Genomic DNA, 14,890 nt, shown 5'->3' with positions numbered 1-14,890 from the left:
GGACCATTCAATGTAAAGACATCACAGGGAAGCAAGCTTTTGTGGTGGAAACAACCATCACATAGAGATAAATGGAGACACGTATTTTTGACAGCATATAGTTACATCAATCATGACAACACTTTGTATTTCTTAGAGCAATAGAAACTAATACAAATATTCTACATTTTCTTATTGGATGTTTAAAACATTGATAGCATGTTCTCATTTTTACATACAAAGCGTGCTATTGTGTGTGGGATGATTCTTGTTGTTGGGGCGGTGAGGCTTGTCGTTGAGAGGGTGCTTGCTCTTCGGGACGCTATTGGGTTGGTTTCTCTTCGGGACGCTCTTGGGGTAGTTACTCTTCCGGATGCTCTTGGGGTGGTTGCTCTTCTGGAACTAAAGCTTCCTGTCGTTTTGCAAGGTTGAAGCTTCCAAATTGACATCTTCAGATTCATCAAATTCTGGAAGCTCGACAACAAACCTGTTGACTTGTGTTCAGGGGTACTACCATGGCGGTGGTCTTAATAGTGGCCATGGTGGAGGGGGCACAAATGTAACAGGGATATTAGGTGGCATGCTATGAATGTTGACAACAATATGCTCAATGGACTCTTCCCTGAACAGCCCTAAATCCACATCGGAGTATTCTAATAATCGTGGATTCTACAAAAAGGTAAAAAAATAGACCTGTGCCATCAAAGAACGAGGAAGGAAAGTAACATATCATTAAAAAAAGGAGCATGCCTACATTTTCTATGGGTAACGAGAGAACTAAATGTAGCAGCAACTTTGCATTGTAGCACACCCTCCAACCACAACTATGGCCATCTCATTGCTGTGGGACTCTGCATCTCACAGTCCTTGTGTGTTCTAGTAGTGTGTCCTGGATTATGGCCTCGAGAGCAATTATTGGCTTTCTAACCGATCTGCACAAAACAATACTGTTGTCAATACTGAAAGTTCTGTAACTACTTCTCCTTCTCTCTCTCTCTCTCTCTCTCTCTCTCTCTCTCTCTCTCTCTCTCTCTCTCTCTCTCTCTCTCTCTCTCCAACTCGTTTTAATGATATACAAATACTGAATGTATGGACTTACTGTCTCACGCTGCCATGGAATTCTTCACTTGAATTGGCCAAGTAACAAGTCTTGGATTCCATATCGTAAAGGATCAAACTCCAGTGTGAACTACAATATGCAATTAGGAGTATCAGAAGTAACATAAAAAATATATAGTAAATATAGGTCACAATACTAAGACTATAAATGAGATTGCATGTCACTTACTCTTCATTGTATGCCATTAGGATTATTTGAGCTACATCAAAATTTGTCGAGCTAAACCATGGACATACATTAACCAATGAAGTATGTTATGTAGTAAGAACCGAGAATCTGTAATATATACATGATTTTGAACATCGAATAGGAGATTTGATACAACCAAGCTACACAAGATTACATGATATTAGCTACTTTGGACAAGAAACCCACTTTACAATCACGATGATGAAAAGAACATAGCAAACCTTAGAAAGGTTATGATAATTCTATCATTGACCTCCCTCAAAACATTGGACAAAACATTAATCTCCTCTGCATCAAAAGGAAAAAATTGCGTGGTGCCTCGCACCGGAGGTCTAACATGAAACAAGAGGACAAAATAACTCAAAGCTCTGACATTCGACTTATGCATTCCTCTTATAGAGTTGTAGTGAATTTTATGGAACATGGTTTCTTTGTTCATCACTTGAGCCTCCTTTGATTGTGAATGTAATACAATGTGATATGGGGGATTCAGTGTGTTGGAAGTCCTTTTATTGTGTTATAGTGAGTTTTTGTGAAAAATTGGTCTGAGATGATTTTGTGTATTAGAGTTCCTTTGATTGTGAATGCACTACAACGCGATATGGGGGATTTAGTGTGTTGAGAAGTCCCCTCATCGCGTTATAGTGAGTTTTGTTCAAAATTTGTCCTTATTGGTCCTTTGAGCCGATTTTATGTGTTTGAGTTTCCTTTAACACGAATTCCATACAACGCGATATGGGGGGGCCAATGTGTTGGAACTCTTCCCATCGCGTTGTAGTGAATTTAATCCAAAATGTTTTACTTACTTTTTGTTTGAGCCTTTTTGGCCAGTTGTAGGTTCTTTGACTATAAATGTAGTACAACACGACGATGTTTCGGTTTGAGTGTTTTCATTGTCTTCATATCGCGTTGTAGTGATATTTAGCCATAAACATTGCATCATTTGGCATGCCATAATCTCTTCCTCCGTACATTTGACTGATGTGATGGATATTTTGAGAACCATCAACTATGTTTAGGTAAGTCTTCACATCGACAGATGTGGAACACTTATTCCACTGGTCTAGCCATGCCCCAAGTTACTTTCTCATTGGTTTTAATAAGAGTTTTAGATGTAGGGTAACAAAACAGCACATACTCTAAGCGCAATAGTTGTTCTCATTCCTAGAACATCCATAGATACTTACTTGTTGGTCACCTTCAAATCTAGCAATGCTATTGCTCTATGAGCCAGAACTGATGGTTGGGGCGCCCATGACACAACCCGGCCTTGTTGATGAGTTCTCTCATGGAACCAATCTGGCAAAATGTCAGAGAGTGAGCTTTCTCCCAAAACAGATCTAGGTGTGATGACCCACAAAAAGTTATGCTCACTCGTTATCAATGATGTAGGCTCCTGCTGTTGTGCTTCAAGCGAACCAGAAGGAATTGTTTGGGGCATCAAGCAGATCTAGTAAAGCGTGTGATAAAGGAAGGGCATTGTCATTTTTGATGATTTTGGTGAACTCACTACAACACGATATGGCCCCTTGAAAATTCTCTGAATGGCCGAATCGCGTTGTAGTGCATTTCATTTTATAACTTTCTCATCTTTATCCGGCAAGCTCATGACTTTCATGGCTGGGCTGGCGGCCAACTTGGCTATTATTGTTGTTGTGTTCTTTCCCCAATTCCCTCTCTGCTACCCATGCCACAACAACTGATCATCATCTTGATGTCTTGAGCATTCTTTACCATCTGCCACATGTAGACATACCCATGACTATGCCCACTTCCTCTCTGCTCCTCTCGGTGTGGCTGCCTGACACTTTATTTGCCTAGATGTTGCCTAGCACTTGTTTTTATATGCTGGCCAATGTAGAAAGAGAACAAGGAGGAGATGCCGCTTTCAAGCCTAGCCCTTTGTTCATGGCTAGCCTTTGCTGCTCTATAGTGCACTAGCTAACCGCTTAGCCACTTGTATGGAACCTTTACTTTGCGCTTTAAGATGTTTATCTATGGAAGTAGCTGGTGTTGGAATAATTGCAGGCACAAGTAGGCATGCTGCAAATTCTTGGCCTACTACCCTTGCCATCTAAATCTCTTCAAATGATAAGCCTATCATTTGTAGTGCTATTTAAGAGATAAGGACAAGGGAAGTATGAACAAGTGGAATGGGTAAGGCTAAGGGTAACGGTGAAGCCTGGTACGGGTCTCATTGGCACTGCGTTGTAGTTATATTTAGCCACAAACGTTGCGTCGTTTGGTATGCCATCATCTCTTCCTCCGTACAGCTCACTAACGTGATGGATATTTTGAGAACCATCAAAATATCCAGGATATTTTGAGAACCATCAACTATACTTTGGTAAGTCTTTACATCGACAGATATGGAACACTTATTCCACTGGTCTAGCCATGCCCCAAATTACTTTCTCATTGGTTTTTATAAGAGTTTTAAATGTAGGGTAACAAAACAACACATACTCTAAGTGCAATAGTTGTCCCCGTTCCTCACCTTCAAATCTAGCAATGCTATTGCTCTATGAGCGAGCATTGATGGTTGGGGAACCCATGACACAACCCAGCCTCGTTGATGGGTTCTCCCAAAATAGATCTCGGTCTGATGACCCACAAAAAGCTATCCTTGCTCGTTATCAATGCACGCTCCTGTAGTTGCGCTTAAAGCAAACTAGAAGGAATTTTTTGGGGCATCGATCAGATCTAGTAAAGCGTGTGATGAAGAAAGGGCACTATCATTTTTAATGATTTTGGTGAACTCACTAACAACGCGATATGGCCCCTTGAAAAAATTCTGAATGGCCAAATCGTGTTGTAGTGCATTCCATTAGAATTTTCTCATCTTTATCCAGCAAGCTCATGACCTTCATGGCTAGCTTTTCTTGGGCTGGCGGCCTGCTTGGCTATGATTGTTGTTGTGTTCTTCCCCCAGTTCCCTCTCTGGTGCCCATGCCACAAGTGATCATCATCTCGACTTCTTGAGCGTTCTTTACCATCTGCCATGTCGCCATACCCATGATTGCGCCCACTTCCTCTCTGCTCCTCTCGGTGTGGCTGCCTGACGCTTTATTTGCCTAGATGTTACCTAGCAGTTGTTTTTGTATGCCGGCCGACGTAGTACGAGAACAAGGAGGAGATGCCGCTTTTAAGCCTAGCCCTTTGTTCATGGCCAGCCTTCGCTCTATAGTGCATTGGCTTGGAGCCCCTGCATCCTGGCTTGGTTGCCAATCCTTTGTGCGTTGAGCCTTGTGTCACGTGAATGACTAGCCTCTGTCACTTCTGTGATCTTAACTTTCTTTGTCAAAGGCGGGATTTCCGAAATTCCCTTCATTCTCTTGTCACTAAGTAGGGTGGGCTCCAGCATACGGTCATATCTGAACCTAAGCAAACGAAGTGAGTTCATGTCTTTCGGCATCAAAGTGACTCTCTGTGCATGCGCGGCAAGGACATAGCGATCCTGAAAAAACTTGACAAGCCAATCTTCCGCAACCTCTTGCAAACATCCTACGGCAGAGGCCTGCCCCAACGCATATTAATTCCAAAATTCTCACATATAGACCGGACTACACACTGTAACGCAACTTTGGAACTGTGCAATGCATATGTTTCTCCACCTTCCTTAGTTCAAGAAGTACGGATCTATGTTGGTCGTATCTGCGTCTCCTCATTGAGCGCAGTGCAAAAATTTCCTTTCTCGAACTAGCTTCTCTACCTAATTGAGGATTATCTGTAGATGAGAGCCTTGCAGTCTTCTTTGTACGTGCCATCTGAAAATAGTCATAATGTTACATGATAATCTTCTCAATAAATAAATAGGACAATAATACAAAAACTACTGAAAAAGTTAACTTGGATAATGAATTAGCTTCAAATCACTACAATGCGATATGGGTACTTGAGATAAAATCTACATCAACTCCTTGTGTTGTGTTGAATTCTCAAAGAGACCCTTTCATTTGACAAAATAGCACAAGAACAATACACGTAACAACACCTATGACGATAAAAAAGGTCCAAATCAGTTCATCGCGATAGAGGCATATCAGACCTAATCATCATACCCTCAACGCACTGTAGTGATTTCTTGCACAAAGTGTTTCATTTCAAAAACTAGGTCATGGAAATAAGTAATAGATAACATGCACAACATAGAACAATGTATGGGAAAAGAAAGTATGTCCAAAACACTATAACGCGATATGGCTACATCAGAAAAAATCGTAATTAATTCTCCGTGTCGTGGTGACTTATGAGACATTTAAACCTTTTGTTTGACCCAATATCTAATGAACGTAGGTAAAACATGATATATATGATTGAATATAACATTTAAGACATTGCCTTTTGTTTGACCCAATATAACCTAACAACACCTATGACAATAAAATAGGTCCAAATCTCTACATCGCGATAGAGGCATATCAGACCTAATCATCATACCCCCAACGCGCTGTAGTGATTTCTTGCACAGAGCGTTTCATTTCACAAAGTAGGTCATGAAAATAAGTAATAGATAACATACATGACACAGAACAATGTATAGGACAAGAAAGTACGTCCAAAACACTATAATGCGATATGGCTACATCAGAAAAAATCGTAATTCATTCTTCGCGTCATGGTGACTTGCCAGACATTGCCTTTCATTTGACCCAACATCTAATGAACATAGGTAAAACATGATATATATGATTGAATATAACATTTAAGATCAGGAGTGATTGCTACATCAGAAAAAATCGTAATTCATTCTTCACGTCATGGTGACTTGCCAGACATTGCCTTTCATTTGACCCAACATCTAATGAACATAGGTAAAACATGATATATATGATTGAATATAACATTTAAGATCAGGAGTGATTGCTACCAAAGAAATACGCAGGGAAAATGTTGAAGTGATGGATGCTTGCAGAGATGTTGAAGTGATGGACACTTGCTTACAGAGATGGCGTAGATAAGACACAGGGGAGGAATACACGGAGCTGAAGGAGGCAGAAGGAAACGGTAGCAAAAGACAAGGACACTTGACATTTACGAAAGACGAGTACCACATTTACCGAGGACAAGCACGACACACGTGAGAAAGAGCATGTCCACACGTTCCAAGGAGGACATGGGGCCGTACTCATTGATGATTACGATCAATCAAATTTTGACACGTGTCATCATATGTCCGCAGAGCATGTGGTGTGCCATCATGCATGTCTGCCACCACGCGTACAGACCGTTAGTTTCCGTGGATAAAGGTGACCAACATTCATCATTCGTTGCTTCTTCATCTCGTGCAATTTTTCTCGCAGTCATCTCATGCAATTTTTTTTGCAGTCATCACCTTCACCCAGCTTCTTGCTCTCCTACAGTCAACTTTGTTAGTTGCTTCTTGCTCTCCTAGTGAATTTTGCGGTATGTTTTTGAATATTTTCGTGTTTCAATTTGGTTGAAGTTCTATAATTGTTTTATTAATATTCCATCAAAGATTTCTGCTTTTAGATTTTTAAGAATTTAATTTATTTCTCCCAAATATGTCATCAAATCACTACAACACGAAGAGGGATCTCGGTGAGAACTAACGTACCCATATCGCGTTGTAGTGATTTTTCCCACAATGGTAATTTGCTTGCATAAATTTCTTGAAAGCACTATAATGCGAGAGGAGGTCTTGGTGGGAACTCTCTCAAGCATATCGTGTTATAGTGATTTGTCCTACTGTCGTTCTTTTTTTTACTTTTTCAAAGATTTCATCGTTTAGATTTTTAAGAAATTAAATTTTTCCTAACAAATAATTGATCAAATTACTAGAGCTTATTCTATTTGTTGTGTTGGCTCATCGACAATATTGTTTTGCAGTTGGTTGTGTTTGAGGATGAGTTTCTCGGTCGTGGAGTAGGCAAATGCGTGGGAGTACTGGACTTAGCACTGGGAGAGTATATAAACCGATTGAAGTTTCCACAATTCATTATATTCCACAAGAAATTCTCGAAAGACAATGCAAAATTTCCTTTGTTTTGCAATTAAGACATTATCCAGATACCTTGGGGCATATCCCGTCAGGTGGAATGCAGAGAAAGTCATGCTTTTGGAGAAGTAGTTAGCATTACAAATATTTGGGCAGGGCCCTGGAGTCTATGCATTAAGGAGTAAATATTACTTAGCCTATACTGCTTATGGATTAGCATGTGGGATTAAGGATCATGCTAAGTTATTATGGCAAAAGAGAGCTTCTGAGATTCACAAAACCAAGGTTTCCTCCAATTTGCCAGTTTGCAGGATGTTGTAGAGCCATCTTCAAAAAGGGAAAGGATTCATGTACCCAAGGATGTTAGTGAGCAGGTTAAGGAGTAATAGTATATTCCTATCTCTTGTAATAATATTCTCTCTCGTGTAATGTCATGTGCATGCTTAATACTTGCATTAGATCTCCTCCATATATCTTGTTTTCTTTATTTATTCATACAAGTTTTACTGCTTGATTAATTTGGGATGCTTTGAACTGTTGCTTCTTTTTGGCTTTGTCTACAAGCTTCCTATATGTCCATTGATGTAATTCCTCTAAACTGTTAGCTTTTTTTACTCCTCCACCATGTCTTGTATGATTGAAATACCCAGAGCGTGCTTGATAATGTGTTTTCTCCATTCCCTGGGTTGACCATATTGATAAACTACCATACTTCTTTGCAAACCAAGGGGTATGCTCGTATATAATATGCTTCAAAAGAGAATAAAAGAATACATTAATTAGTATATTTTTTAATATACAGTATAAAAACTAGTTCAATGCATAATCAATCTAATACCATATAGTGGGTGATGTGTTTATCCGTCCATGCATCATTGATCTCTTGAACTCATCTAGCACTGTTTAAAATATCTCATGATCCTCCTTTGTCCACACTTTCTTGTCTCACAGAACTTAAACATAGTGTCTAGAGATTTCCACACCTTGGCTTTGCGTGTTCTTGCTTGACCACTGTCTGCATGGTCTACTACTGCATTGTGAACGCACTTACATCTGTTGTATTTTATGATCTACAAAATGATCGTCTTCTTCTACGACCTTATGGTGTTGGTTCAAATAGAAACCTTCTTGCTTTAACACCCCCAATAGAAGGTTTCTTAGGTACATTCTTCCCATCCTTAAACCTTTTTTCATCTTGTTCAATTTTTGCATGTCCACCATGCAATGCCTGATAGAACTTTCTCTAGTGTTTTGATGGATGTAACCTTTGCTGTATTGGGTTGTAGAGTCCATGCAAAACATATGTATAAAAATAAGAGTTTTTCAATGATTTTGCAAAGAGCATGCATTGTACAAATGTGGACACTTGATAATGGAATATCAAGAATTGGCTTAAAGTTTTGGTCTTTCAATCCGGTGCCTTCTTCCAATACCTCTTATCAAATACCTTTGTACTTTACATGCAATATAAGTAGGGACTTTTTGAATTGGCACCCTTTGACACATTGTGCATACATTTCAAAGTTTTAAGATCACCCGCCATATGCCACTCCACCTTATATTGTCCCATGCCTTCCACATCCAAGATTTTACCATTTCTCTGCTCGTCTCGCTGATGATCTCGGGTATCAATGTCTTATGAAAGACCCAATGCAAAACATCAAAATTCTCTGATTCTACCTGTAATACATAAGAAACATAGGAATGCAACACTTATTAGTGTTTTTATATGTAATTCTTTTTTCACAAACATATCCGAGTATAATAAATTTTACCTCAAACGATCCGAACGATAATATATTGTTTTCAGATTGAACATTAAACCATCTAGGATCATCTTTTAGAATAGATGTATCAAGTGCCTTGTTCATCAGTGTGATGGTAACCCTTTCTAACTTTCTCTCCTTCACAATTTGACACTCATCAAGCTTTAGTACAAATTTAAGGACACCATCACATTTTTCAGGAGTAACTTCAAACAATTGAACAGCATATGATTATAAGGCCTCCAAGTCGTAGAAAATATTATAGACCACATCTCCTGTTGGTGTAGCATAGGTGTCTTCAATATGAAATGGGGTTCCTAGTGCTTGTTGAGATATCGAGCTCATCTAGTGAGGCGGGGACACTGATGACCCGCCTGTGGGATAGGCCCCACACTTACACCACTGGCATGGTTAGTGAGATCATGGGTGATATGCAGCTAGTGGGATGACAGGTTGTGTGACAGCCATTTCTTGAGACTGGCATAGTTATAGCGCTAGCTCATTTAGTTGGGTTCACACTATAGAGAACCCTATTATGTAGTTGGTTGAGTACCTTTTCATATGTTTGTACTCTTATCTTTGTATATGGTGTGTTGAGTGAAGAAGAAGAAGATTTTCAGCCTCTCACCTTGTGTATACTCTATTAGGGTTTTGTGAGTGTGTGTGTGCTTGCAAGAGCTCAAGCTCTCTTCTCCCCTACATCTTTTCATGGTATTAGAGCCTGGTTCATGCTAAGGGCTAAGCTGTAAGCAAGAGAAGCACAGAAGCGGTACAAGGGTAAGAGCTTCAACTACTCTTCTCCCTATTTGTGTTGGCGACTACATCCTTGTCGGGAGCTCTACGGGAGGCACCGGCAAACGATCTCTGATCCAAGAGCTTTTTTCATGGGAGTAAAGCTATAGGGAAACTATTTTGTCCTATCGGACCAAGTTTTAGGGCCGAAAATGCATTTCAGGCTTATCACGACCTCCTTTTTCAGAAAGCAGGCGATTTGGAGCACTGTGCAGGTAAGTCATCGATTCTCTGCAGAACTCTATTTTTAGGAACTGCAGGAAGACAGATTGGCTGTGCAGACACTGTGTGTGCTGCAAGGAGGTCAACAGTTGCCATTGGGTGTATGTATGCACATTGAGGTCATTGGTTGTTGTAAGATTCCTCCCCACCCTCCCAAGATGTCCAGCATCTTCCCCTGTAATCAATCCCCTCTTCAGAAATATAAAAGATCTTGTCTCTGCCTATTTTCACATAGAGAGAGAAAATATTCTAGAGAGAGAATATTCAGATTTTGAATATTTTTAGATGGAAAAATTTTTCATATTATAAAAATTAATTCCCCTGAAACAGAAATTCAAAAAGAACTTTTCAATGTGCAATTGGAATTTATTGGAAATGGGTATAAAGGACCTTAGCCTAAGGGTCTAGATTTTTAGAAATTTTTGGATTATGGTCCAATTAAGGTTCCTATGGGCCAATAGCATCAATCTTCTAGAATTCAATTAGCTTTGGTTAGAGCTTCCCTCTCCTATAAATAGAACATGAGTCCTTTGAAAAAAATAGAAGAATTTTACTATACTAGAGTTATGCTGAAATAATACTAATTTCTACTATTCTCTAAAATTCTCTCCAAATTGAAGAAATTGGAGCTTCCCTCTTTCTTCAATCCCCATTGATGGCTCCATCAACATACTTAACCAATTGATTGGTTGGGGGCCTCTACCGTGAACAAAGAATCAAGCAATTTGTAAGGTAAATGGTGAATTTTGATCTTTTCTATAATTTCTCAATGCTTCTCTCTTCTCAACCCCTCTCAAGCTTGAGAAGCTTAATTGGAATGGTTTTTGAATGCTATTGAAGTTAATTGATGAATGGTAGTGAAGAATTACATAATTTGATGAATGCTATTGAAGTTAATTGATTAATGATAGTAAAGAATTACATAAATTTTCATTTGTGCTTAATTCTAATGGTTTTTATGTAATTTCTCTCTCTCACTCAAGAAATGGTCATACTCATGACCCATTCTCAATCCAAATGAAGCTTTTCATAAAGCTTTTCCTTAATCCAAGATTAATCTATGTTTGAGGTCAAATTAATGGCTTTTTTCTATGCTTTTAGTTTATGTATTTCATGAATATTGATGATTCAACCCATTATTGGGTTAATGATCCAATTAGGGATCATTCTAATCATTTTCTTAATGATAAGCTTTATCCTTCAAAATAAATTGAGATTTATCAGTCATAGTAGCGGAGCTATGGCAAAATTTTTATAAAAATTACACATAAAATAATTTTATTCAAAGCATGAAAAGAGAACTTCCTACCATATTCTAGGAATTATCATCCTAGATTAATTGAAAGAATTTTATTGTAATCATGGAGAAATTAATTTTTATGTTATGCATAATTGATGATTATTTTATTGTAAAAGTGTTACCTTTATCATATTTGGATTTCATGCATAGAGGTATGCATAAAAGAATTATTATTTTAATATAAAAGTGTTTCTTTATCATATTTAGATTTCATGCATAGAGGTATGCATAAAAGAATTATTATTTTAATATAAAAGTGTCTCTTTTATCATATTGGATTTCATGCATAGAGATATGCATAAAAGTTGATTATTTTAATATAAAAGTGTGACTTTTATCATAATTGGATTTCATGCATAGAGGTATGCATAAAAGTTGATCATTTTATTATAAAAGTGTGACTTTTATCATAATTGGATTTCATGCATAGAGGTATGCATAAAAGTTGATTATTTTATTATAAAAGTGTGACTTTTATCATATTTGGATTTCATGCATAGAGGTATGCATAAAAGTTGATTATTTTATTATAAAAGTGTGACTTTTATCATATTTGGATTTCATGCATAGAGGTATGCATAAAAGTTGATTATTTTATTATAAAAGTGTGACTTTTATCATATTTGGATTTCATGCATAGAGGTATGCATAAAAATTGATTATGTTATTATAAAAGTGTGACTTTTATCATAATTGGATTTCATGCATAGAGGTATGCGTAAAAGTTGATTATTTTATTATAAAAGTGTGACTTTTATCATAATTGGATTTCATGCATAGAGGTATGCGTAAAAGTTGATTATTTTATTATAAAAGTGTGACTTTTATCATATTTGGATTTCATGCATAGAGGTATGCATAAAAGTTGATTATTTTATTGTAAAAGTGTTACTTTTATCATATTGGATTTCATGTATAGAGGTATGCATAAAAGATATTCTTTTTATACTAAAAGTGTGATTTTCATCATAAATGGATTTTATGTATAACTTAGACGCATAAGAGAAATTCTTTTATTCTAAAAGTGTAATTCCTACCAAATTGAATTTATGCATAAGAAGATGCATAAAAGATTGATTTTTAAATTCAAAGTGTCATTCTCATCTAAATTGAATTTATGCATAGGAAGATGCATAAAAGAATGGAATTTCAATTCAAAAGTGTTATTCTCATCCAAATTGAATTTATGCATAGGAAGATGCATAAAAGATGGATTTTTAATTCAAAAGTGTCAATTCTCATCTAAATTGAGTTTATGCATAGGAAGATGCATAAGAGATGGAATTTTAATTCAAAAGTGTCATTTTCATTTAAAATGAATTTATGCATAGGAAGATGCATAAAAGATTGATTTTTAAATGAGATGTGATAATATGTGATAAGATGTGATAAGAGGTAGATGAGATGTGATAAGAGGTGATAAGATGCGTATGGGAAGTGATAGGATGTGATAAGATGTGTATGAGATGTGAAAAGATGTGTATGAGATGTGATAGGATATGATAAGAGGTGTATGAGATGTGATAGAATGTGTTAAGATGAGTTAGGATGTGTTAAGATGTGTATGGGACGAGGTAGAGAGTGTATCTGATGGGATAAGATGTATATGGGATGTGTTAGGACGAGAATGGATGTAGTATGGATGTATGGATGTAGATACGGATGTATGTATGTATGTGGATGTGGATGTATGAATGAGGATGTGAAAATGGATGTATGTATGTAGATGTGGATGTATGGATGAGGATGTGAAAATGGATGTATGTATGTAGATGTGGATGTATGGATGTGAATGTGAATGAAGATGTGGATGTGGATATATGGATGTAGATTCGGATGTAGATGTATGTATGTGGATGTGGATGTGGATGTATGAATGAGGATGTGAAAATAGATGTATGTATGTAGATGCGTATGTATGAATGTGAAATTGGATGTATGTATAATGTGGATGTATGAATGAGGATGTGAAAATAGATGTATGCATGTAGATACATATGTATGAATGTGAAATTGGATGTATGATGTGGACGTACGAACATGGATATGTATGTAGAATAATGAATGTGAATGTGTATGTGAAATAATGTGTAGTCTATATGAGTGAATGGATGAGAATGAGTACACGTTGAATGGAATAGGGAATAAGTAATGTGGTCTGAGAGTGGATAATGTGGAAAGACGAGAGTTCGTTATAGAAACTGTATTTTGTGACTGTTTGTAAATGACTGTTTTATGTCAAGAATGCTGGGGAAGCATTTTGACCGTCTTGAGGATTAAGGTCATGAAGACCGAACTGATAAAGTTGCAACTGCTGACGGAGAGTCAATGGAGGACGTCTTGCGTAGCAAGGTCAGCCGAGGTCTTGACCAGCCTCGGTTCGAATTAAATGGTGAGCTTCCGGTATGGTGGATTAGGGACCAAGGAAGCGGCCTATGAGTGAAGCGCTAGGTCACCTGCGAAGGATCCTAGAGGGTGCTGACCATATGGTGCTCGGGCTCTGGGTCACCGAAGATACCCACACGTGCGTCGAGGAAGATATTGGAACAAGGAGTAAGAGTTGTTTTTTGAAACCGGGCATGGATCTGGTTGATTGACCTTGCTGGTCCTCAAACGGATGAGTCTATGGCTCTTTTATATGGATCTATGGGTTGATCTTGCTGATCTTCCATGGAGATTCCATTCTGTTATATGAATATATTGGCGGTTACTATGAGCTAGGAACTATGGAAAAGGCCCCTGAGTGAACAGGTGGTGAGCGTTCTGGTTGCCAATGATGCCATAAGTACACCGATGAATGAATGACGGGAAATAAGGATTCAACCAGAGACTTTGAGGATTGTCATCAGAGCGACATAATGGTTTCATTAAAGGATTGTTTGAAAGATAGTTGATGCTGAGAAAAAGGCAATTTCATATTGGGTGTGTAAGTGGTGTGACTAGTTTTATGTTTGCATGAACTTCCGGCTAGGGGGCCTAGGAACTCTTTTCCCTGGTACCCGGGACAAAACCTAATCAAATTCCTAATTGGATCCCATCACTACAGTGGTTGGGAGGTTGGCTAACCCATGGGACTGGATGGGGTTAGGCTGGACTGATAGATCCGTAAATCGAGATTTAATTTCTATTCCTACGATAGATGAAGTAAATCCCGGATAGTAATTGTTCTATGGATAGGAATCAACGGCTGTGCCTCTTGATGGAGAGAAAAGCGTTGATCCCAATGATCCAAGTGCAAGTTTCTTCCTTGATCTGACCAAGTACCGTTAGAGGTGCAGTCGGATCAGTTTGATCAGTAATGATCTTGACTACGTTAGAGTAAAGAGTTATCCTGGTGGAATCGCCCGTGCTTTCCAGATAAGGGAAGTTTTTTCGGGTTCGGTTTTGGAAAAATCGACGGATTAGTCTCTTGTCTGGATATCCGTGGGCGAGGCCCCAACGAGTGTGAGACCCTGACCCGCGCAAGATGTGTTACTTCCGCTGCTAGCACCCCAAATCCGTTGCGCGGTGGGAACAGGGATCTTACAGTTGGTATCAGAGCATTTGAAAACTAATACGGATAA

The sequence above is a fragment of the Cibotium barometz genome, chromosome 2, assembly GCF_041138505.1.
Source record: "Cibotium barometz isolate CiBa-2024 chromosome 2, ASM4113850v1, whole genome shotgun sequence".
NCBI classification, from domain to species: domain Eukaryota; kingdom Viridiplantae; phylum Streptophyta; class Polypodiopsida; order Cyatheales; family Cibotiaceae; genus Cibotium; species Cibotium barometz.
Note: the sequence above shows the minus strand (reverse complement) of the source record.